Source organism: Molossus molossus, unplaced genomic scaffold (assembly GCF_014108415.1).
Source record: "Molossus molossus isolate mMolMol1 unplaced genomic scaffold, mMolMol1.p scaffold_m16_p_7, whole genome shotgun sequence".
Taxonomy (NCBI): domain Eukaryota; kingdom Metazoa; phylum Chordata; class Mammalia; order Chiroptera; family Molossidae; genus Molossus; species Molossus molossus.
Window position 1 is genome coordinate 29,428,965 of NW_023425401.1, and position 27,737 is coordinate 29,456,701.

Consider the following 27,737-nt stretch of genomic DNA (forward strand, 5'->3'; position numbering starts at 1 on the left):
AAAAAAAAGGGGGGGGGGAGTGTCCCAGAGATCTCCCTTGCCTTTTTCACCATGTGAGGATGCACTGAAAATAAACCTATGACCCATCTATGAACCTGGTGAAGCGGGCCCTCACCGAACACTGACTGTCAGCGCCTTGCTCATGGAATTCCCAGCCTTAGACCTGTGAGAAGTAAACCTCTGCCATTTATTCACTACCCAGTTTATGGTACTTTTTGTTATAGCAGACCAAGACAGCACAAGCAAAAGTTTAAAATAATATCTGGTAAGATCTGTCACTCCAACGACCTTATCCCCAGTTGGTCACAAAGCAACACTACAAAATGTAATACAGGACACAACAAATAGACCTTTGTTTGGGACAGATGACTTCTGAAAAAGCCCTCCTCATCGGGCCAGCCTCACTCTGGCCTTGCAGACTCGGTGCCTGACTTCTCTTTCATCTCTAAGGCTCCCACTGTTTTACTTTCTCTCCTGAGTTTCTGCGGCTTTGTTTAGAGCATCCTGCCCTCCTCGTTGGCAATGCTTGAAATGGACATCAACATTGGTCCTCTTCAACTTTTCCTCACGATTCATCTTCATAAAGGACAGTGAGAGGAGCCCTGGCTGGGTGGCTCAGTCGGTTGGAGTGACCTCCAGTACACCAAAAAAGCTGCAGGTTCAATTCCTGGTCAGGGCACATATCTAAGTTGTGGGTTTGATCCCCGGTCATGGTGCATACAGGAGGCAACCGACTGATGTCTCTTCTCTCTCTCTCTTTCTCCACCATCCCCCTTCTCTAAACAGATCTTCTATTCTTGGGTGAGAATTGAAAAAAAAAAAAAAGATGGTGAGATGACAAAGGATGAGTCTTTCTGACTCTGGATGGTGAGGATCCACAACTAAACACGTTTCTGATGTGCATATCTGGAAAAATTAGCCTAGAATCTCACTTGGATCTACATTGAAAGTAACTTCCTGAGTTATATAATTGTTCACACATATTATAATTCTAATAAATTTGAGAATATGGATATAAAAGAAAAATTCACTTCCAACAAAGAGGAAATAAATTTCTTTAACCATGACAAGAAATTTGCAAACTATGTAAGAGATCATTATGCAAGGCACCAAAAGACTGTTTACTGAATAGATAATTAGCCTTTCTAATAGTTAGGACCCTCTTCCCCCTCCCTCTCTCCTTCACACACACACACACACACTTTTGCTGGTTAAGAAATTCTTTAGAGATCCATAATATAACTACTGTATCTGTATATACATATGTGTATTTGGTACCTTGTACTGACTTTCCTTGATACCACACATTAACGGCGAAATCAAGCCCTACTAGTTATGCCCACTCTATCTGTGGAAACCCTTTGTCTCCAGCAACCACAGTTGCTCATTTCAGTCAAATCAGCTTAATATTTACTGCTTATAAAATATAATTTTAAGATGGCCAAAACAAAAGTAAATCATTTCAATAGTACAATTTGCTTCTATTTTTGAAGTTTATCCTACAAAGGACAAATACATTGAATCATTTTATAAGGTTTCCTTTAAATGTTTCAAGTTATAAAGGACTGCTGCTTTTGTAAAAGATATTAATTTTTGTTTGTTTTTGTTAATCCTCACCTGAGGGTAGTTTTTCCATTGATTTTCAGAGAGAGTAGAAGGAAGGAAAGGGAGAGGGAGAGGGAGAGGGAGAGGGAGAGAGAAAGGGAGGGGGAGAGAGAGTGAGAGAGATAGAGAGAGAGAGAGAGAGAGAGATCAATGTAAAAGAAACACATCAATTGGTTGCCTCCTGCATGTGCTCCAACCAAGGCCAGGGAAGGAACCCACCACCCAGGTACATGCCCTTGACCGGATATCAAACCTGTGACCCTTTGGTTTGAGGGCCGACACTCTAACCACTGAGCCACACCAGCCTGGGCTCTATTTTCTTAATAGAGCATTAAACCTGGTCCCATTATACCCCAAATGGTAAATGCTGTCTAATAAATAAATGGATGATTAAATCTGGGTCACTGTCACTCAGGTAACTGTTTAATATAGGATCAATATATAATGTATATGCTTCCACATAACTAAAGTTGAGCAATCAATAATTTTGTCTTCCTTCGTCTACAAGTAGCTTATTCAACTTTTACTAGTAAATCAAGGGTGAAAGGGAGGGTTGTAAATCACAAAGAAAAGATTCATTTTCTTCTTAATTCCCACTTGAATCCATGTAAAATGTTAAGTTACAGACAGTTAAGGAGAAGCTGTTGTTTTTGAATATGTAATTGCTATTTAGATGATAATGGCATGGATGTCGCAGTAGAGCCATGATCCAAATTTGAATAAGATCTTAATGAAGGAGGCTAAAAGAAGAATGACGAATGAAATACAACAGTGTCAGGAACAGACCTTAATGAAGCAAATTACTTCAGTACCTTTGTAATTTAGGAGGAGCTGCATAAAAAAAGTGACAACCAAAGGATCAAAAGCAGGACCTTTGCAAACTAAACATGCTTAAAACATGACATCACTGTCTGGGCAACAAGGCATTGTGGAAAGCAGCCTCGATGTTTGGGTTCTGCAGCTCACATCACAAAGTAACTACACTAAAAGATCTGGCTAGGCAAACCAGTTTCCTTAGAAAGCATCTTTATATTTCAAGTTAATGACATTTCTGAACAAAAAAGGAATTTCAATATCTAAGGATAGCTTGGCTGATTTTTTTAAAGCACCTGATGTTAACACTAAGAATAGTCTTAAGGCAAAATTAAGCTGAATTCCGGGTCACACAAAACTAAAGAGGGGCTTCTTATTTTTAAGTTCTAAAACATCAGCTATTCTCTTATTATTTGTTAAATTTATGAAGCATAAAATGCATGCTACTTAATAAGTGACGGAATTATTTTACATATTCATATTTTTAAATCAGTTGCAGTTATACAAAATTGCACTAAGGCATATGGTATTCCCACTGCCAAATGAAACATACGTTTAACATGTTGAAATGATTTACTGAAGGCAACATTGATGATGGTGCTAGAAAAGGAACACAGGCTTTTGGCTTCCAAGAAAGCCATTCAAGTGAAGTAAAAAGTGCTGTAGTTACAAATTTAATTTGATATCCATAAGGATAGATTCTCAAGTCTTCTAAGTTACAGTAATTTGATAATAAAATGCTTTCCATATTAATACTGTAGGCAGGTCAGTGAGCTTACTACTATAACGGATATAATTTTTGCTACATAGACCAGTATTCACAGGGCTTTAGAAACTGATTTTTGCCTATTAACCTCAACTACTCAAATATGTGCAGAAATAGTAATCCTGCCATGCAAAGAATGCCAGTCATGTATTTATAATGAGAAAACAACTTGTCAATACTAGTTAATGACGACTCTGACACAGTCATGCTACTGCCTTTAGGGACTGATTCAAAGTGTTTTGACTTCAAAGATAAGAAGGGAATAAGAACATAAACCCTGCTTTTAGAAAGACTTGCCATCATTTCCCTGAGCTGCTGTTAATGATACCACTGTAATTAACCTAGTTATTAATAACAAGAAAGAAACAAAGGGAAGGCCAAATATTATAAGCATGTCATTTGGACTGCTGTGCCAGAAAGCTACAATTTGACACTCCAAAGGAAGCCCCCGGTCTATTCCCTCGAAGATCACTGGGGGAAGGGACTGGGCAAGGAGGAAAAGAGATACATGCCCAATAAAGTTGGGGTGACATGGAAAGGTACTTGCCTGTCAGTCACACCTGGGAACAGGTCATTGGCCAGAATGGGCATAGCCACTGCAAGGTCATGGAAATTTGGGGTGCTTAATTTCCTAAACAAAGAAACTCCATCTCTTGTACTCTTGGTTTTTCTTGGTTCCTTTTATGCTATTGGGACTCCTGTTCCTTGGAGTGCGTTCTTCTGCATTCTCCTGTGTGGCTCCAGGCCATGTGGACCTCTCACACAACGAACTAATGGACTGCAACTCGCCTGATGCTGAACTGGACCTGGCTGCGACACATAGCTCTGGACATTGGCTTGGCTTTTAGATTTACCAAAACCCCAGGTGCACTTCTTCTATGAGTGAAATAGGACTTTGGAAACCCAGGAATGTAATTCCATGCAAGCAAAAATCACTCATCCTCCCAGGCAGGTCTTAGAAAATTCCCTTTCTCGAAATATCATAAGGACTCCACCCCCAGCACCCATTGGGGAGGAGGACACCCCAATTTCCCTGATAACATTAGGATCCTAGGCACCTTTGCCATTGTTTGTACTGAATTATTTTTAAAATCTAAGTTAGGATGGTCTATCTAAAAATAACAGAAACAACAACAGGATGTAGAATGTACTGGTTAAGAGCAGAGACTCGAACAATGTAGTTTAAAAGCCCAGCTCTGGCCCTTAGTACCTGCAACTTTGGGCAAGTTAGTCAACCTCCCTCACAATTAGTTCCCCATCTGTAGTTGAGGATAAAAGTGCTAAATTTTAGAGCTGCTGTGAGGACTGAGTGAGTTAAAATTAGATACCATCATTATTTTTATTACCTACTAGTGTATGTCTTTGGAGGGGTTACTTAAGCTGTGTACCACCTCATTTTCCCCAGCTCTAAAAAATAATAGTACCTAATGTTTTTAGCCATAATTTAAATGAGGCTTTGGAAAGTGCTGAAAAGACCAAACTTACTTTATATATTGTTAGCACTGTTATCAGTTTTAATTTTCCTTATTAAGATCCCTGAACTGAGTGCAATTCCTGTGTCCTGCTATTCCTGAAACTGTCCCTGTCTCCTCCAATCATACATACACAAATCAGCAAACCTGTGTGATAACATGGTTAGTCTCACTGTATCTCCTCAACTCTACACCAATAATTATTTTTTTAGACTTCTTTGATGATTTTTCTTCTTTTCAAATGATGGTTATCCATTTTGTTCTGATTGAACACAAATTTCACCTATTTTCACTCATCTCTCCTCTTTCTCTTCCCCAAATCACTCAATACACAAACATTACTGAGCATTATCTAATTTCTTTTCAAAACCCAGCCTCCATGATCACTTTGGTGACTCATAGCTTACTTTAGGGAATAGTGATTTCATGCATGTTTTTCTCCATCCAAAAATAGTAACAAAAGTTTCTAATAATAGCCCTGGCCAGTTTGGCTCAGCGGTGAGAGCATTGGCTTGAGGTCCAGAGAGACCAGGGTTCGGTTCCCGCTAAGGGCACGTACCTCGGTTGCAGTTTGTCCTTGGCCCCGGTTGGGGTCGTGTGAGTGGCAACCACTCATGTGTCTCTCTCACATTGATGTTTCTCTTCTCTCTCTCTCCTGCTCTGAAGATAAATGCAAAAATGTCCTCAGGTGAGGAAAAAAAAAGTTTCTAATAATAAATTATAGATCACATTCTGTTTTTAAATATGTTCAAGCCCAATCGGTGTGGCTCAGTGGTTGAGCGTGGACCCATGCAGCAAGAGGTGGCCGGTTCTATTCCCGGTCAGGACACATGCCCAAGTTGTGGGCCTGATCCCAGTGGGGGCATGCAGGAGTCGGCCAATCGATGTTCTCTCTCATCAATCTTTCTATCTCTCTCTCCCTCTCCCTTCCTCTCTCTCTCAAATCAATGAAGAGGCCATTCACCAGCTGCCGTAAGGTGCTCGGCCCTCATTTCATCTGGCAAGTACCACCGCTCCCGGCAGCGCTGGCCCAGCACTCGGCCGCACCATGGCCTCCATCTCGGAGCTCTTCTGCATCCACCCGGCCCTCATCCTGCACGATGATGAGGTGACAGAGGATAAAATCCATGCCCTCATTAAAGCAGCAGGTGTAAATGTTGAACCGTTCTGGCCAGGCTTAGTTGCAAAGGCTCTGGCCAATGTCAGCATGGGGAGCCTCATCTGCGATGCAGGGGCTGGCGGACCTGCCCCAGCAGCCAGTGCTGCCCCAGCGGGAGGTCCTGCCCCTCCACGACTGCTGCCCCAGCTGAGGAGAAGAAAGTGCAAGCCAAGGAAGAAGGATCTGAGGGTCTGATGATGACACGTGCTTTGGTCTTTTTTACTAAATCTCTTTTGTAACACATTCAATAAAAGCTGAGCTCTAAAAATAAAATAAAATAAAATAAATAAAAAATATATTTTTAAAAAATTAAATATGTTCAACAGTTTCAGACTGCATTATAATTAATTGCCTTATAATAAAAATACTCGGATGATTATCAAAATAATGGATTAGATAAGTATAGTACTTAGAGTCAGATGATAATATAAAATATGTATTAAACATTTTGTGAATACACTGAATATAGACACTGGGTACAGGCTGCACAAGGCATGTGACCCAATCCCACTTTACTTACTTCATCCTACAGTTATTTTGTTATGCTTACATCATGACTAAACCTTTATAGAACATTTAAAGTTACTTTTCATTCATTTCATTCAGTGGAGTACTTCAAAACACTGTAATAATGTAAGTGGTAATTACGATTAAAAACTGCAAAGAGCCCTGGCCTGTTGCTCAGTGGTTAGAGCATCCGCCTGCGGACTGAGGGGTTGTGGGTTTGATTCCCAGTCAGCGGCATGTGCTTGGGTTGCAGGTTCAATCCCTGATGCCGGTTGGGGTCCTGCAGGAGGCAACGGATCGACGTCTTTCTCTCACATCAATGTTTCTCTCCCTCCCTCCTTCCTTTCCATTCTATCTAAAAGGCAATGAAAAAATATCTTCAGGTGAGGATTAACAAAAATAATAATAATAAAAGTAAAAATAAAAATAACATGCACTTAAAGAAACTATAAAGATTCTATTTTTTTATAAGCCAGTTATTTTTCCAAAACACAGTCTTAATAATGAGAAAAACTAAATTGTAGTGCATCAGTTATACAAATTTCATTATAATCATCTTCAAGTTCATATGCTCATTTCTTATGCTATGCAGTTATTTCAGTAAGAGTTGATCTAAGTTGAGTTCTCTTCTCACCATCATAAAAAGTTTTAAAAAACGAAGCCTGGTTTACAACAGGTGAGAACAGGAGCTCCCTTCAATTCAGAATAACGACAACGTCATGAAGAGCATCCGCAGTCCTGTGTTACAGATGCCAAGGAGCACTGAGGGTCCTGTGGTGTCTATCATTCCTCTTCTGCACATTTACCTGCTCTTTGCATGACTCCAGTTCCACTCAAATAATGAATCCTATGTAGGATCTGCCCCATCTTCCCTGACTATTTTACTTCTACCTAAATAAAAACATCTTTATTTTTTTCAGATGTTGACCATTTTGTGATTAAAGACTGTAAGTTAGACTGACTCTGTTATAGAAGCAATTTTCTAAGATAGCAGTTCTTAAATTTTGTAATCTCAAGACCTCTTTTCACTCTTAGAAATTACTGAGGACCTCAAAGGGCTTTTTCTTAATTGTTGAAAGTATTATAGATGTCCCCCCTTTTTTCCCCCAGTGACCCCCTCCTTCCTACTCCCACCCTCCTCCTGCCTTCCCCAACCTAATGTCTGTGTCCACTGGTTGTGCATACATGCATATAAGTTCTTTGGTTTATCTCTTCCCACCCCTCCCACGACCCACCCCTCTGAGGTTTGTCAGTCTGTTCTCTACTTCTATGACTCTGGATCTATTTTGATCGACAGCTTATTTGGTTCATGATGTTCCATAAATAAGTGAGATCATGGGGTACTTTATCTTCTCTGAGTGGCTTATTTCACTTAGCTTAGTACTCTTCAGGTCCCTCCACATCATCTCAAATGGCAAAAGATCTTTCTTTCTTACAGCTGCATAGTATTCCATTGTGTAGATGTACCACAGCTTTGTTATCCACTCATCTACTGATGGACACTTGGGTTGTTTCCAGATCTTAGCTATTGTAAATAGTGCTGCTATGAACATGGGGGTACATATATTCTTTCTGATTGGTGTTTCAGGTTTCTTAGGGTATATTCCTAGAAGTGGGATCACTGGGTCAATGGAAGTTCAATTTTTAATTTTTTGAGGTAACACCATATTGTTTTCCATAGTGGCTGTACCAGTCTGCATTCCCACCAGCAGTGTACTAGAGTCCCCTTTTCTCCACACCCTCGCCAGCACTTGTTTGAGGATTTGTTGATGGCGGCCATTCTGGCTGGACAAAAAGCTTTTATATGTCAGTTATATCTACTGATATTTTATCATATTAGAAATCAAAACAGAAATTTTTTTCCTTTTTTTTTTTTTGTTTTGTTCAGGTAGAATGAAAGGGTGAGGAACAAAGAGAGAGAGAAACATCGACGTGAAGGGTATACATCGAGTAGATGCCTCCTGCACGATCCCAACCAGGGCCGGGGACAAACCGCAACCGAGGTACATGCCCTTAGCAGAAACAGAACCCACGTCTCTCTGGACCATGGGCCGATACTCTAACTGCTGAGCCAAATTGGCCAGGGCAAGAAATTTAAATATGTATTAATTCCTTTAAAATTATTTTACATGTTAACACAAATAGCATGTTTTTATGAAAAATAGCTATGTTAAAACAAAAAATGTAGTGAATAGGGAGGCATTATCTCTTTTGTATTATTTGCATTATTTTTGCAAATCTCCTTTAAGTTTTGGCTTATGAGCCCGGCTGGTGTGGCTTAGTGGTTGAGCGTCAACCCATGCACGAAAAGGTCGCCAGTTCAATTCCCAGTCAGGGCACATGCCCAGGTTGTGGGCCAGATCCCCAGTGAGGGAAGGGGGGCATGTTGGAGGTGATCAATTGTTGTTCTCTCTCATCGATGTTTCTATCTCTCTCTCTCCCTCCCCCTTCCTCTTTCTCTAAAGATCAATAAAGAAAAAAATATATTAAGTTTTGGCTTATGAGTAGACAGCTGGGTTCTTTCTGCTTCTACATTCAGGCTGTTGTGGTATATTGCGTGGTTGAAGCATATTAAAGAAAAGCCATAGTCACAGAGATATGTAGTTAGAAAAGGGAAGACTTCATAGACCCCATTAAAGTATCTCTTTGACATTTTCTGAGGCTCCAAGGTATGTCTGTATTTCATAATTAAAACATCTCACCAGCCCAAGAAGAAAGAAGTGTAAAAACTTCTCAGGGACTCAACCTCAGCTTCTGAGCTGATCAGGACAAATTGTTTGCCCTGCCTGCATTGTAGGTATTTATATTCAGGGGGGTTAAAACCAAATCGGGGCCTCTAGAATTCAGTAGAGGTTAGAAAAGATGTTTTTCTTTTTAATTAATAAGATATTCTTGCCATGTGTGTTGTACATCCATACAATGAACAGTTTCTTTTTACTTAATAAACAAAAAATTAAAGTCCTAGAAAAATGATTTTTCATATTAAAAAGTTTAGGATTACATAGGTAAAATAAGTAGGAATGATAGTTTATTCTTTAGCCAAATTTTGATAAAAGATCAGTATAAACAGCAACCTTAAACAAGAACACACAAATTCAGTAATTCAAGGAATGTAGAAGCCACATTTTAAGCACATTTTCAAAATCTTGGCAAAAAGAGTTGCAAACACCAAGGGGAGTTTAATCACCATTTCAGTGGACAATAGTAACACCTAGAGCTGTTCTCGATTATATGAAGAGCCAGTCAGTGAAAGTTTGAAAAGCAAGAATTTTGAAAGGCAGCAAGCAGTCCATTCAGTGAGCATAGTGCTACTAGAAGACTGGCTGATAGTATTCTCTGTGAAATTCTGTTGTGGCTGGTCTTACAACTTCAAAGAACATGTAATAAATGTATGCTACAACCAGACTGAAAAACTGTATAGGTAAAAATCGAGTGCCTTTCCCCTGCAGCTAGGACAATGAAGTTGTACAGGTGGGCATAGCAACTGTTCATCAACAAACAAACTAGCTGGCTTACCTTGCCTTATTTTCTATAAAAAAGAAAACCAGGTACTTAGGGTAGATAGTCTAGCATCTTAACTTATGATCAAATTTTACTCATCAAAACACATTTCAGAAATTATAATAGAGGTGAGAGAATAAATGAGATTCGATTTAAAGAAAATCACTTAGCCCTGGCCGGTTTGGCTCAGCGGTTAGAGCATCCACCTGCGGTCCGGAGAGACCCGGGTTCGGTTCCCGCTAAGGGCATGTACCTCGGTTGCGGTTTGTCCCCGGCCCTGGTTGGTCGTGCGGGTGGCAGCCACTCGATGTGTCCCTTTCACATCGATGTTTCCCTCTCTCTCTCTCTCTCTCTTCCTCTCTCTCCCTCCCACTCTATCTGTGCAAAAAATGGAAAAATATCCTCCGGTGAGGATTAAAAAATAATAATAATAAAGAAAATCACTTAAAATAGTTTATTTTAAAGTATTTGTTTATTATATTAAGAAATATTTGCCTTTTATTTTCATACTCGAGGGCTACTCACTTGGAAATGAAAAAGAGTTAAAAAGCACCAGGAAAAATATAGGGAATAAGAATTTAAATGAGAATATCTGTTTCAAGTATTAGAGAAAAAGAACACCCAAGTTTATATAAAAGCCATTTCAGTGTGACTGAAACCCAGGCATCTTGCCTCTCAGGCTAGAAGAATTCTATCTTAATGCATAAATAAAATGCCATATTTAAAAAACAAGATCTAATAAAACATATAACATTAAAAGTGTCCTGAACTATTTCTATATTTCTTTGAAGTCTGAGGAGCATGAACTGCAGACCCTGAAGGAGACTATTAAATGTATTACCAACCTGTGGAACAGCTAGATAATATAAATTTAGAGTTTTAAAATGTGAAATAGCCTATTACTGTCCCGATATTATCAAATGCCATAGCTTTTAAGCCAAGTTATGAATAATTTATCCTATAAAATCTAGCTTTCAATGACAAAAATAATGGGAAAGGGAGATGATTATACATCTAAATAGTAATCACTTCTCTACCTTGAGATCTCGTCTATAAAATTCAACGATATGTAACTATATTTCCACGTATTTTTTCTGCCTGAATTTCAACATGGATTTTGATTCTTTTTATAAATCATGACCCTTCCTGTTGGGAAAATCCATAAAAGAAGATGAGAGAGGTCAGAAACAGAGAAGTATAGATGATGGCAAAGAAAAGCAGAAATTGTCACAGTGAAATTGTAGAAAAGATAAAGGGAGATGACAGGAAGTAGCATACTTAGCTACCCTGCAAGAGCAAAGGATCAGAGACTGGGTGAAAGGGTTTGTTATGAAATAAACATGGGAAAAGACCAACAACTGCTAAAACATGATTATAATGAAGGGGAGCTGATAAACAGATAGGGAGGCAAACACAGGTAAACACTGACACTTGTTCCATTAAGCTTCCCACTCAGCCTCCCAAACACACTTCTCTAAGACCACACCTGGGCAGGACCTATAAGGCAGGAGACCAAGGTCAGCTCTGAATCAGAAAAGCAGAAAGAGGAAGCACATTTAAATGAAGGGGGGGGAGTGGCTCAGAAAAATGCTTTTTTATAAATATTTTATCTGCAACAAAGCAACACAAATTTACAGGCATGGGAGAGGGATCTGAGAATGTCTCTGGCAAATGGGATGCTAAATGATATCAAGCAGTACAATTTCCAGTATCACTAATTCAACGTGTAAAATGTCACGCAGACTGTCTTTAGTGTGCTTTACTGGTTTCCTTTAGCAAAAGCAAAAGTTTTCACAGATAGACCTCCAACTTCAGGCCCCTAACCTCAGTTTCCCCGTAAGGTTTTTTATCTTTATTTTTTATTTTTTGTAAATCCTCACCTGAGGATATTTTTTCCATTGCTTTTTAGAGAAATGGGTGGGGAGAGAAACATCAATGTGAGAGAGACACATGGATAGGTTGCCTCCCGCATGTACCCAGACAAGGGCATTGATCAAACGGAAAACCCAGGTATGTGCCCTTGATCAAGAAACAAACTAGAGAGAGACCCTTCGTGTGCAGGCTGATGCTCCAACCACTGAACAACACAGGCCAGGGCTCCCCGAAAGTTTTACATTATCAGCCACAATTTCATCTTTACAAGAGTTTTCAGGGCCTTAAGTCCCACAGTTAGCAGGGAAAATACCAAGTTCATTCTTTAAAATTATACGTGTATATTCAAATGGTACCATGGTTTCCATTCTACCTCACACGTTTTTCTCTCTGGGGATACAGAACATAACTTATTAAATGCCTAACACATGACTGAAATATCAACAAAATGTCTGTAGACATCCAAAGGTGAATTATACATAAATTATTTTTTCTTACCATAAATTTCTGGGTGTGGGGTTTCCTCCCACACACCCCCAAAATGAGTCACTTACTTCAGCGAGCATCTCTAAATATTTATGTCTTATAAGTGGGTAACATACCACCACACTTCATGAGAAGAAAATACTTCATTACTTTTTCTTTTTTCTCTACTTCAGAACTTAACCCTATTTTTAAATATCATTTTCTGAGTATAATCTGAAGGCAAATAAACACAAGACTTATTTCCGCTTATGTAAATATTATTATTTATAATCCAGAGCTCAGCTTAGAGGTCTTCCCATGCAAATTTATCCACTCTCTCTCACGCAACAAATGTTTTCTGACCACCTAGTAGTTGCAAGGCATTAAATGAGCACTAAGACTACAGAGCCTCACAAGTTGTGGTTCCTCGGCAGTTGTGGAATTAAAAAATATATCTGCCCTCTCTCAAGAGCTTTGAAGATAAACGTGAAAAGTCTGGAGGAAGGAAGTAGTCTTTCTGGTCCTAAACTTAGAAATACATCTATTTCCAAGATGATCTCACAGATTAGAGCCTCACATCATGGACCACCCTAGGGATTCGCTTTCCCAACAGCATTTCGAGAGTGAAACTTTCCAGTGCTCCTGTTTAGTTCAGTCTGGTGCCACTATTTTTAAACAGTTTAATGATTTTCTATTTTAATGGAAGTAAAAATAAATCTGTACTTCTAATTCATAAATTCTTATCAAGGTCTAAGGAACTAAGGAAACTGAAATTTTAACCTGAGGCTCAGGTTTATGAATGGTGAAAGCATAAACATATTTAACTTTGTTTTTTACTTTAAACAGTGTTTTATTTTTCAATTACAGTTGACATACAATATTATATTAGTTTTAGGTGTACAACCCAATGATTAGAGATTATATAATTTACTAAGGGGTCATCCTGATAAATCTTGTATCCATCTGACACCATACAGAATAGTCACAGAGATGTAAAGTACAGCATAGAATATAGTCAATAATATTGTAATATCATATTTAACTTTTAAATCATCATTTGGAAAAAGAATCTAAGAGACCTAAAAACTCACTGCATTACTTTACAAAAACTCATTCTACTAGCTGAAACAAATTACCTAAGAAGGAAAAAAACAAAAGCATTCCAAGAAAGATCTGATGTTCCCATAATTAGTGAAGTCAATGCCCCCTAGAGCTGGGGGAACCAATATCCACAGAACTCATTGTTTATATGCTGCAGGAAAAATCAGGGTCTACTCTTTGGCTCCAACTCTCTTTGAGATGAGTTCCTTTTAAGACAAAATTCTCATTCACCTTACCATTAAATCACCACTAAGGAAGAGAGTCAGGTGATAATAAAGAGGACTGGAGGAGGAAAGGGGAAAGAGGTCACCACAAACAGAACTTGAGAAGTTAAAGCTGCACCACCCACAGTACAACTTGGTTACTTGATAGTCAAAAGCGTGGACTGAACTGGCCAAACAGGATCTCCAGCTATATGATATACTACAAAATAGGAAAAAATATTCAGACAGAATCAAGTCTGCCATGATTCACTCTCAAACACTTTTTGTTAAGTCAGGAGGGGCTGGATAAAGAAGTGGTTTCTAAGGAAAAAGCCAAGTTCTAAAAACAGTGAAAGTCTCTTTACAGCCATTTTTCAATCAAAATTTCTACCAATTTGGCTGAAACTGATGGTGGAAATGAAGGGGGAAATGCACATAACAATTAAAAAAAAAAAAAAAAAAAAACACTACAGAAAATAGTTACTTAAAAAATAGTTACTTAATAAAATAGTTACTTAAAAATAGTTACTTAAAAAAATGAGAATTGTTATTATTTTGCAACCTTCTCACAGAAAATTGACCTATCTATATCTTACTTCATTAATTTCACCAAAAAAAAAAAAAAAAAAAAAAAGACTTGATGAAGCTTATAGCAATTCACTATAAATAAATTCCCTTCAGAAACAGATATATTTATTCTTAGTGCTTACCAACACGGTGTCTAAACCATGAGCACTCAGTAAGTATTTGTGTAAGCATTCAATAAATATTTATTGAAGAAATGATTAACTTACTAGAAATCCATGAATGGTTTACAAGGATTCTATGAGTCTCCTGAACTTGTAGGTGAAATACTGGGCCCATGGCTACATGGGCATTTTTCATCAGATTCACACAATCATAACCAAAAAAGGATAAGACATATTCTGAGTAATGAATGAATTGTTTATCTTTCAGACAGTCCGCCATTAATATTGCTTGTTACTGAGATTTTGAGAATTTAACAAAAAGATCTATGACATATTTTCTGGCAAGAACCTTAAGTGCAGAAATTCGCTATTTTTAAACATGGAACTGTACACTCTGACAGTAAAATGGGCAGAAAGTCAGCCTGAAAAGAAATCCACTCCAAGCAACTCCCCTCCAAAAAGGCCACTGAACAGCCCTTCTGAAGTGGACTGAAGGAATATCAGCACTGTCCTCTAGAACACTTCTGCTCTCATGAGACAGTCATTTAAGCAACTGAGGAACTTGATTTATACTTCTCGAACTGGAAGATGAGTACCCCCTGAGTATATGAGGCATTTTAGAAGATACATGACAACAAAGGAAAAGCACAGCAAGTCTCCCAGCATCTAATTTTCTGTTTGATGTTAAATAATTTAACGCATTTTATATTAAAATCATCACAGCTATATTATGCACTGAGTGAAAAGTTCACCGGAATTTTTTTTTCTTCTTTTTTTGCTCAATCTTCACTTGAGTTTAAGATAACACCAATTCCAGGGGGGAGAGGGGGAGTTTTGTGAAGCTAAGTGCCCATCTCGAAGGCTTTTAGGGGGTGTATATCTATGCTCCTGCATTATTACGATAAGTTGGAAGAAAAGTTTGAGCAGAACTGCCAGAGAGAGGCCACAATAATTTTTCAAATTGTATCTTATGTTAGCCATTTCTTAAAGTCTCTAAAACGGCAGTTCTCAAACTCGGTCGTGACCCCTTTGGGGGTCCAAGGACCCTTTCACAGGTTCACCTAAGACATAACAGTAGCAAAATTACAGTTATGAAGTAGCAACAAAAATAATTTTATGGTTGGGGGTCACCACATCATGAGGAACTGTATTAAAGGGTAGCAGCATTAGGGAGGTTGAGAACCACTGCTCTAAAAGGTACCCATAAGATGTCTGTTTCAAGCAGATAACTTTAAGGAAAGAGAGTAGAGTTTGAGTGGTGAGCACACGGGAGTGTACAGATGTATTATAAAGTTGCACACCTGGAATTTATATAATGTTATTAACCAATATTACCCCAATAAGTTTAATTTAAAAAGATGAAATGAATAAGTTATCTACTAAAAGGTCTTTAAGAGATAAGCAAATTAAGTACTGCAATGGTCTGGCAAACTTGATAATTCTGATGTTAAAGCAATAACTATTACGCAGTTCTTTTAGAGAAAAATTAGACAGTAGTACTAGATAGTGAGAGACCGTCCCCAAAAAAACCTACACAATCAGCATTGTTGTAAAAGATTCATCTCTCCCTTCAGTCCAGAAAAGAGTCAGGTACGCATTTCATTGAGAAGAGGTATATATGCTCATCAAGATTTTAATGGGTGGAAAAATAAGAATTTTTAAGAAAAATAGAAAAGCAACATGATTTGATTTAGCCTCACTGAAAAGTATGTGATTTACCACAGGCCCACATTCCTATTGACTCTGCCTGGAACAAGGACTAACTGAAGCTCTATAGAACTTGAGCTTGGAAAATGTGTTTACTGAGCTCGCTAAGCTTAGTCATAGATGCTTCCACTTCACATAGTCAAATGCCCAGGAAAAATCAATAAATCTGGGACCAGTCTTATGTTGTTCTTAACAGATTTCAGATGGAATGTCTGAAAAGGGAAGTCTTTAAAAAGAAAAAGTAGGAGTGTCTAACATTTGAGTCTGGTCTGACAGGGCCCTAACCCATAGAATTATTAGGGGTAAACCAGTTGGCAAGGATCGGTGCCCACTACTCAATGCCCACTTTGAGCAGTCCAAGAGGCAGAAAAGCTTTCCAGAGAGTTTTATTCAGCTTGAGCTGTGAGTCATCTGTTCTGTAGGAGGGAGAGTCCTGGCAACACAAGGAAGAGCCTTGAGATCGATCAATTTCAGGCAGTTGACATCAGTTAATAGAGGGAAAAACACACTTCCTCAGGGTCAAATGGGATCTGAATTTCCATAATTTCACTTACGAAATTCACACCCTAAGTTATTCTATTTCCAAATAGGCCTCATGGCCAATTCCAGTGGCTACACTTGGGTCTTCTAAAAAGGTTTTTTGTTTTTTCAAATTCAAATTTTATTCTAAGACATATCTAATAAATTCCATGTAGAAAGTAGTTTTTCCAAATCATCTTTATCATGATACTTCACCCATCAGATCATATATATTTTTTAACTATCTAATTACTCTTATAAATTTCAGCTCTGAAAAGGAGAATCTCATCTGAGCTCAAGCAGAAAAACAATCACACTGGTAAGTTTTATCAAAAACACACAGAGAGATCCAGAGTTAAGAAAGCCTCACGTAAATAAAGGTTGACAATCTACCTCACTCTTTCACAGGCTTGCCTTACAAAATCCAACCATGAGTGCATAAAATATAATGGGACTAACGCTGCTTAATTTATAATCAACATTTATGATCATGTGAGAAGACAGATGTGGAAAAAGAACCTAGAGGTGATACTGGACTGATTAATTCCCTACTACAAAGACATAAAAGATGCTGAGTCTACCTAGAATGACCGTTGAAGATCTTTGCTGAGGTGCACATGCTCAGAAGCAAGGTTTCTTTATTCAGGGACATGGTGCAAGGGGTCAGATTCTGTCAGTAGAAATTCCCCTGCCAGAAACTCAACGTTACAGCCGCAAATGCCAAAGAACATGAAAAGCCTGAGTGTTCTCGCTATGCAACTAAACATTTAGGAAATTCTATGCCTTAAAGTAACAAGGAAAGAGCATGGTTGAGAAGCATGTATCAAAAATTAAAGAATCAGAGTAAATATCAACTAATCGGTCTAGAAAAAGATTGAGGGACAAAGTCAGCAGAATGTTCTCTCCTCACATCCTTTCTTATCTAATAGAACATAACCATTATTATAAATCAAATCCTAAAGTTGGCTGAGCTTAAACATTCTGTCTGCAGTGAACTGTGGCGGGGAAAATGTTGATGGCAAACAAACTACTGTACGCCTCCTACCTGGTGGGGAGCAACGGTGCTTTACTCTTCTTGAAAAATAACTTAATTGCTTCTTCCAAATGTTCAACTATGACTCAGAGATAAACTTCTGACAATGTAACAGTGTTCCTCTATAGATATGGAGAAAAACCAAAGGTTTGGTGTGTTATTTTTTTTTCAATTAAACCTTTTGGTATTTTTGCTATGAGTGACTAATGATAATTGAATTAAAACTCAGTTGCCTTCCGCCAACAAATCATTAACAGACATTCCAGTAACAGTAACAAAGTGAGACCTCGTTCCTCAGAAAGACATGTTGTCAAATAGCTGCTGTGCAAAAATTAACGATTTTAACTTTATTACCTAAATAATCAATACAAAAACCCACTGGAGAGAAAAAAATATTAAATATGTCACAGTATGAGTAGAGTTTAAAAACTTTAACTTAAAATTCCAGAGAAATATCATGCAAAATAATTTACAAAGAGGAATGAGACTTCACTTTCATATTACTAAAATTGCTGAGAAGCATATTATCATAAAATAGGGTACACATTTGTGCAACCCATTAAAGATGATATTTACAAATAATTTTAAAAATACAGTGAATATCCAGCCAGTGTGACTCAGTGGTTGAACATCAACCCATGCACCAAGAGGTCACCGGTTCGATTCCCGGTCAGGGCACATGTCCAGGTTGTGGGCCCGATCCCCAGTGGGGGGCATGCAGGAGGCGGCCAATCAATGTTCTCTCTCATCAGTGTTTCTGTCTCTCTCTAACATCAATAAAGAAAAAAAAAATTAAAATACAGTGAAATTTCAACTCAAAGAATTTGACTTTAAGCCCTGGCCGATTTGGCTCAGCAGTTAGAGTGTTGGCCTGCGGTCCAGAGAGACCTGGGTTCGGTTCCCGCTAAGGGCATATACCTCGGTTGCAGTTTGTCCCCGGCCCTGTTTTGGTCATGCGGGTGGCAACCACTCGATGCGTCCCTTTGACGGCGATGTTTCTCTCTCTCTCTCTCTCTCTCTCTTCCTCTCTCTCTCTCCCGCTCTATCTGAACAAAAAATGGAAAAATGATAAAAAAAAGAATTTGACCTTAAGAATGCCTCCTGATACACTGGAGGTGCTGGTTCCATGACGGTGTTTAGGGAATAAAATAATTGTCAACACTCAGGAAAACAGGAAAGAGAAATTGAAAAAAGAATTGGTTAACTTCTCCCCCTAAGACATTTTTTCCTCTGAGAAGTGCTATAAATTATTAATTTACTGCAAAATGAATGCAAAGTTTAAAATGAGAGTTTCCTATATTATACTCTGGCCTTAGATCTATCAAAATAATATTTATATTGATATCAATATTTAAGAGAAACTTACAGTATTTATATTTACTGAGTAAATGCTTGGTGAACTGAAAACAGGAAGAAACACGATGCAGACTCTGCTGTCAGAGTAAAATCCACTTCTGCTTCTAGAAGAACTATAGTTTTCAGGAGGGAACCAATGAAACGGGGACACATCTCTTTGGGGCTCCTTCTGACTTTGTGGTTATACAAGTACCACATGTTCATTACAGTAAATATAACAGATCAAATTAGGTATACAAGTCATCATACAGAGAAAACAATTAAATCACCTGCAATCATAAGATCCATAACTAGATAAAGGTTTTCCCTTCCTGAGACGTTTAGACACATAAAATACATAAAAAAAAAAAAAAAAAGAGGTTCATACTGAACATACCATCTTATAAACTGCATCTGTTTACATTTTGATGATAGCTTACTAAAAGCGGAATTTCTAAGGCAAAGGGAATCTATTTCTTTAAAGTTTCTGATAGATATTGACAATTTGTCTTCCTGAAAGATTGTGCAAATATAAATTCCCATCAGCTGAGGTACAAACTTCCAGCTATAAAATAAATAAGTCCTGGGGATATAATGTACAGCATAGGGAATACAGTCAATAACACTGTCATGACTTCGTATGGTGACAGATGGTAACTAGACTTATTGTGGTGACAATTTCATAATGTATATAAATATTGGCTTGCTATGATATACACCTGAAACTAATAGGATATTGTATGCCAATTACACTTCAATAAAAATAAAAAAATCCCCACCAGCTGGAGTCTGGTTGGTGCCCACAGGACTCAATGGGTTTGCATGTTTGTCCTGGGCGTTTACCAGTGGAACTCCTCTCTTGGGGTGTCTTTATTCCTCTTATTGCTACCACCTGGTCCTCGGGAGTACATTTAAAAAATTAAAATGTCCAACATCGCTGAAACTGGCACCAATTTTATCTCTACTCCTACCTACATTGTTTTACTGGTGGGAACTACACCTCCCCATTTGCCCTCCAGCACCACCCGTTCCTCCTCTACTCATTGACCAGCTGTTTTCCAGAATAAAGATGGTGATGTGTGTGAGGGAAGGGCAGGAACAGGGAATAAAGTACTCTGTTTCCTTCACAGAACAAACCCCAGGGCTGGAGAGCAACTGCCAAATTCTATGTTTTTAAGAAGTAACTAACTCTAAACACACTGTACCATAAATAGAAGATGAGCTAATTTTTTCTCAGTCTGACTGCATCCCATGTTCTGGCATTAACCTGTCTGTCACCTATACGTTTTGGTGTGGACATAAAAAGTTTCCCTCTCTTGCCGGGCCTGTGTGGCTCAGTGGTTAAGGGTCGACCCATGCACCAAGAGGTCTCCAGTTTGATTCCCAGTCAGGGCACATGCCCAGGTTGTGGGCCAAGTCCCCAGTGGGGGGCAGGCAGGAGGTGGCCAACTGATGCTCTCCCTCATCGGCATTCCTATCTCTCTCCTCTCTTCCTCTCTGTCTACAATCAATAAAGAAAATAAATAAATAAACAAACACACAAATAAATAATTTTCCTCTCTTTTCATGAGTATTTTAATAAAAGATTAGTCAGAGCTAAATTGGGGCTACTAGCCAGATAAAATTTTAACTAAAAAAAAAAATCTTCAAACTGATTTTTATTTGGCAACTAGTGGACTGATTACTTGCTATCCTGAAAAAGAACTCAATGTAACAGAAATCATTTTAGTACCATACATTTATTCTAATAGAGATTAGAAAAAATTGAGGGATATGTCAGTCTCTTTAAATATATACAACAATGAAAGTATCACTAAAATATTAAACTATTGAAAAAGAAACCAAAACTTGAGAAATACATTTCTAATTTAGTCTCTCATACACCAGATGAGGACTCTGTGTCCCAGTAAAATAATCTGATCTGCATAAAATGAGAAAGAAAAAAAAAAAAAGCAGCAGAGTTTCAATCTTCTATAAAATGTAATCTTTTCACACAATGAAAGCCAAGAAGCACCTGGAAGTCAAAGTGCTCTTTTCAGAACATTATGAAACATTGATATTTTAAATTATATCATACAAATTATAATTTTAGACAAAATTTTGTTTAATTATCTTAAGTTTAAATTGCTGTTAATGTTCAGTTTATTTTAGAAAAAAGCAGAGGTAGCAATACTCATATCTGATAAAATAGACTTCAAAATGAAGGCCACAGCAAGAGACAAAGAAGGCACTACATAATATTGAAAGGATCTATCCAACAGGAGGATTTAACCTTGGTAAACATATATGCACCAAATATAGGAGCATGAAAATATATTTAAAAACTTCTGGAGGACTTCAAATTGACAGCAATACAATAGTAGCAGGGGATTTCAACACCCCGCTGACATCACTGGATAGATCCTCTAGACAAAAAATTAACACGGAAACAGAGACTCAAAATGATACACTAGATCAAATGGATTTAATAGATAGCTACAGAGAATTATACCCGAAAATTGCAGAATTCACATTCTTCTCAAGTGCACATAGGACATGCTCAAAGATAGATCAGGGTACAAACTAAGTCTCTACAAGTTCAAGAAGATTGAAATCATATCAAGCATCTTCTCAGATCACAATGGCATGAAACTAGAAATTAATTACAATAAAAACACTCAAAAACATTCAAGCACATGGAGGCTAAATAGCATGTCATTAAACAACAAATGGGTTACCAAGGAGATCAAAGAATAAATTAAAAACTTCTTGGAAGATGAACACACAACACGAAATCTATGGGACACAGTAAAAGCAGTCCTGAGAGGGAAGTCCATAGCACTACAGGCCTACCTCAAGAAATGAGAAAAATTTCTAATAGACTATCTAATCCTACAAATTAAAGCACTAGAAAGTAAACAAAAAGAAAAACCCAGAGCAAGTATAAGAAAAGAAACAGTAAAGGTCATCCCTGGTTCTGTGGTGAGAGCATCGACCCATGGACCAGAGTAACAGGTTCAATTCTGGTCAAGGGCACGTACTTTGGTTGCAATTTGCTCCCCAGCCCTGGTTGGTGTTGTGTAGGAAGCAACCAATCAATGTGTCTCTCTCACATCAACATTTTGCGCGCTCTCTCTCTCTCTCTCTCTCCCTCTCCCTCTCCCCCCTCCTCCCTTCCTCCCTCCCACTCTATCTGAAAATCAATGGAAAAATATCCTTGGCTGAGAGTTTAAAAAAAAAGAAGAAATAGTAAAGATCAGAGGGGAAATGAACAATATAGAGACTATAGAAACAATTCAAAAGATAAATTAAACAAAGAACCGGTTCTTTGAAAAGATAAACAAGATTAATGAACCTTTAGCCAGACTCACCAAGAAACAGATACAGAGGACCCAAACAAACAAAAGTAACAACTGACACCACAGAAATACAAAGGATTATTTAAAAATACTGTGAACAATGATACACCAATAAACTGGACGATCTAGGCAAAATGGACAAATTTCTAGAATCACCCAGTCCCCTAGAACTGAATCAGGAAGGAACAAAAACTAGAACAGACCAGTAACAACTACGGATATTGAAGCTGTAATAAATAAATTCCCAGCAAACAAAAGCCCAGGTCCGGACAGCTTCATGGGAGTTTTACCAAATATTCAAAGAAGAAAGAGTACCCATTCTCCTCAAACTATTCCAAAATTCAAGAAGAAGGAAGACTTCCAAGATCTTTTTATAATTCCAAAACCATATGAAAACACTACAAGGAAAGAAAACTACAGGCCAATATCCCTGATGAACATAGATGACAAAATATCAGCAAACCGGATCCAGCAATACATTAAAAAAATTATTCACCATGACCAAGTGAGATTCATCCCAGGGATGCAAGGCTGGTACAATATTCACAAATCAATAAATGTGATACACCACATAAACAAAATAAAAGATAAAAGCCATATGATCATATCAATAGATGCCAAAAAAGTATTTGACAAAAGACAGCACCCATTTCTGATAAAAATGCTCAGCAAAGTGGGAATAGAGGTATCATATCTCAATGTAATAAAGGCCATATGTGAAAAACCTATAGCCAACATCATATTTAATGGGTAAAAACTAAAAACATTTTCCTTAAGAACAGGTATAAGAAAGGGATACCTACTTACACCACTTTCATTTAACATAGCACTGGAAGTCGTAGCCATAGGAATTAGACAAGAAGAAAAAAATAAAAGGTATCCATATTGGAAAGGAGGAAGTAAAACTGTCATTGTTTGCAGATTACATGGTATTATACATAGAAATCCTAAAGACTCCATCAGAAATCTATTAAATTTAATAAATGAATTTGGCAAAGTAGCCAGAAATAAAATTAACATCCAGAAATCAATGGTATTCTTATACACCAATTATGAACACTCAGAAGGGGAAACTAAAAAAAAATCCCATTTATCATTGCAACAAAAATAAATAAATAAAATACCTAAGAATAAACTTAACCAAAGAGGTAAAAGACCTGTTCTCAGAAAACTACAGGACATTGAAAAAAGAAATAAAGAAAGATATGAAAAAGTGGAAACATATACCATGTTCATGGATTGGAAAAATCAACATCATTAAAATGTTCATACTACCCAAAGCAATTTATAAATTCAATGCAATCCCTATTAAAGTACCAATAGCATATTTCACAGATCTAGAAAAAATACTCCAAAAGTTTATATGGAGCCATGAAAGACCCCAAATAGCCACAGCAATCTTAAGAAAGAACAAAGTGGGAGGGATCAGAATACCAGATATCAAATTATACTACAAAGCCATCATAATCAAAACAGCCTGGTACTGGCACAAGAACAGACATATAGATTAATGGAACAGAACAAAGAACCCAAATATTGACCCAAGATAGTGTGCACAATTAATATTCGACTAAGGAGGCAAGAACATACAACAGAGAAAAGACAGTCTTTTCAATAAATGGTATTGAGAAAATTGGACAGCTACATGCAAAAAAATGAAACTAGACCACCAACCTATACCATACACAAGAATAAACTCAAAATGATAAAATACTTAAATGTAACCCGTGAAACCATAAAAATCCTAGAAGAAAATGTAGGCAGAAAAACCTCAGACATCATACGTAGTGGAATTTTCACTGATATATCATCTAGGACAAAAGAAACAAAGGAAAAAAATAATAATTAATAAATGGGACTACATCAAACTAAAAAGCTTCTGCACAGCAAAAAGAAACCAGCATCAAAATGAAAAGGGAATCCACTATATGAAAAGACATATTTGCCAATGATATACTGGATAAAGGGTTAATATCCAAAATATATAGAACACTCATACAACTCAACAATAGGAAGACAAACAATCCAATGAAAACATGAGCAGAGGACCTGAATAGACACTTCTCCAAAGAGGACGTACAAATGGCCAGGAGACATATGAAAAAATGCTCAACATCACTAATCATCAGAGAGATGCAAATTAAAACAACTAGGAGATATCACCTCACACGTGCCAGAATGGCAGCCATCAGCAATTCCTCAAACAAGTGCTGGCGAGGATGTGAAGAAAATTCCCACTGCTGGTGGGAATGCAGACTTGTGCAGCCACTATGAAAAATATGATGTTTCCTCAAAAAATTAAAAATGAAACTGCCATTTAACCCAGTGATTCCCTTCTTGGAATATATCCTAAGAAGCCTGAAACATCAATCAGGAAGAAATATGCACCCCCCATGTCGATAGCAGTGCTATTTACAATAGATAAGATCTGGAAATAGCCCTACGGTCCATCAGTAGATGCGTGGATAAAAAAGCTGTGGTACATTTACACAATGGAATACTACGCAGCTATAAGAAAGAAAGATCTCTTACCCTCTGAGATGACATGGAGGGACCTGGAGAATATTATGCTGAGTGAAATAAGCCAGTCAGAGAAAGACAAGTACCACATGATCTCACTTATTTATGGAACATAATGAACAAAATAAGCTGTCAACCAAAAGAGATCCAAAATCATGGAAGTAGGGAACAGACTAACAAACTTCAAAGAGATGGGGGGTGAAAAGGGTGGGAAGAGATAAACCAAAGAGCTTATATGCCATATGCACAAACAGTGGACACAGACATTTGGTTGGGGAAAGCAGGAGGGGAGTGGGAGCGGGAAGGAAGTGGTCAATGGGGAATAAAGGGGACATCTGTAATACTTTCAACAATAAAAAAATAAGTAAAACATTAAAAATATTGTTTTAATGTTTGGTTTATTTTATTTTACAGGTTATAAAATAGAATATAAAACCATGACTCTGACTACAAATGTTCAAAGAACAAAACAGCCATACAAGTAAATGTGATTGTCTGTCTGCAAATTAACCCCTTAATAACCATTTACTCCTTATTCATGCATGTTATCTGTCTAATACTTGCTTGTAAAATTAATGTTGGTTCTCTCTAGAATTTAAGGAAAATGTCCAAACGAAAAGCCTGAAATTCCATCAGCTTATTTTTTCCTACACCCCGTAAAAAGACAAGTAGGCAGCATAAGACCCCAGTCCGGTCGTAGGAAGGTGCAGACGGAACACAACCTGAGAAATACAGGTCTGTACCACACTGAGCTCAACATGCTTCCAGGTCCTATAACCTTAAAGACCTAAAAACAGCTAAAGCAAACTGCACTCCTTTGGGGAATGGAAAATGTTTAAGTATATCTGAATGAGAATATCAAAATATATTTGGGTGCATTAGCATATTTTTATAACAGGTAGAAATCATAATTGAATTTTTGTGGTGCTAAATTTAACCCAACTCTAGCTATGCAAAGATGCCCACAGGCTAGAAAGGCATTTCTGTCTTACTCTGAAGGCAATGCTTTTACTATAATTGGTTCTTACTGTAAATTAGTATTTTATATAAGGTACCTTCTATACTATACTTCTATACTATATTTATATTCCTTAGCAAACAAAAATATTTACTTACTTTAAAATATTCTGAATATACAACTCTCAATCAGAAATACTCATATATGAGGCTGTTTAGAATTTTCCCTAAGATGTCCTTCCAGCCCTAAATATGATATACTGTATCACTCCCACCCTCTAATGGCAGAACGTTATAAATGTAAATATTTAACAATAAGATTAATGAATGTTTTATCATTGCCTTAAAAACTCTTCATTAAATTTTGATATTTTAAGCAGGATAAACATGTAATTCAAGTAAAAACATATGTATAATTGGTTTTAAACTTTTAAAAGTGACTTTAGCCCTGGCCGGTTTGGCTCAGCGGTTGGAGCGTCGGCCTGCGGTACAGAGAGACCTGGGTTCGGTTCCCGCTAAGAGCACGTACCTCGGTTGCAGTTTGTCCCCGGCCCTGGTTGGTCATGTGGGTGGCAGCCACTCGATGTGTCTCTTCACATCGATGTTTTTCTCTCTCTCTTCCTCTCTCTCCCTCCCGCTCTATCTGAACAAAAAATGGAAAAATGTCCTCAGGTGAGGATAAAAAAATATAATAATAAAAAATAAATAAATAAATAAAAGTGACTTTAGAACTATAAATTTGAGATGGTAAAAGTAAACATAGATTTCAATTTTTCTCCCAAATTTTCATGTTTAAAAAAAAAAATGATGGCCCGGGCCAGTTTTGCTCAGCGGTTAGAGCACCAGCATACAGACCAAAAGGTCACAGGCTCGATTCCTGGTCAAGGGCATGTACCTGAATTGCAGGTTTGATCCCCACCTGAGGTCATGCAAGGAGGCAACCAATGGATGTTTCTCTCTCACATGGATGTTTCTCTCTCTCTCTCTCTCCCCCTCTTTCTCACTCTCCCTCCCTCCCTTCCTCCCTTCAACTCTATCTAAGAAATCAATGAAAAATGTCCTCAAGTGAGGATTAACAAAAACAAAACAACAGGATTATGATTTCATTTACTGCCTTTAACATTTTTGGGAAATGGTACATTTCTAAATATGTAACACATAAAAATATGTGTCATATTGGTGAGTTGCTTTAAGACTATATTAAGTTGAAGACTATTAGCACAAGCAGGATTGCTGACTTAATAAAATAGCTGGTCCAGATTAGTAAAGGAATCTCTTGCTTAACGTCAACCCATTCCTGAAAATTGAACATGTAAGAAAATGCCTATTTGTCATTGCTTTCGATGGAAAAAATTAGAATATATTGCACATCGATCTAAACATACCAACCAATTAATAAAACATAACTGAAATACAGCAAAGTAGCAAACTATTATGTTAGTATGTTAAATTCCTGGTCACCCAGCAATTAATATGCTTGCTCACCACCAGTTGCTTTTCTAGCAGTAACATGGCTTCCCTTGGTGCCAGCAATATCCAAGATGCACAACCTTTTTGATGCCAACAGGCATACCTTTCAAAATGTTCTTTGTGACTCTGATAATCTGTTCATTTCATTTGAAGTGTAGCTCAAGGCTATTTCCATATGTTGTTTGGTTAGAAATTAAATTTTACGGGACATAAACATAAACTTTCCCTATACAGATATCACCTGAAGAAATTTACTGAGATAGATGATAGATAGATAGATAGATAGATAGATAGATAGATAGATAGATAGATAGATACATACATAGATACATAGATACATAGATACATAGATAGATATTCCATGAAGTCTAGATATTAAAAACTAAAAGAGGCTTTACCAAAAATAAAAAGAAAGGTTATAAAAGAAGATGTAACATTAAAAGCATGCCTGTCAAACATCAGTCTAGAAATCTTCAGCTATATGTAATAGAAGCCTATCTAAAAGTGGCTTAAACTTGTTCGGCCAGTGTGGCTCAGTGGTTGATCATCAACCCATGCACCGAGAGGTTGCCGGTTCGCTTCCCGGTCAGGACACACGCCCAGGCTGTGGGCCCAATCCCCAGTGGGGGGCATGCAGGAGGCAGCCAATCTATGTTCTCTCTCCTCGATATTTCTCTCTCTCTCTCCCTCTTCCTTCTTCTGTCA

At 37.6% G+C, this 27,737-nt stretch overlaps 1 protein-coding gene and 1 pseudogene across 2 annotated transcripts in view; one reads left to right on the forward strand and one right to left on the reverse strand.

Moving 5' to 3' along the window:
* The window catches only part of UMAD1 (UBAP1-MVB12-associated (UMA) domain containing 1), a 237,189-nt gene that overhangs the window by 168,722 nt on the left and 40,730 nt on the right, over positions 1–27,737 (reverse strand). The window lies entirely within an intron of this gene.
* LOC118620278 lies at positions 5,705–6,041 on the forward strand (annotated as a pseudogene).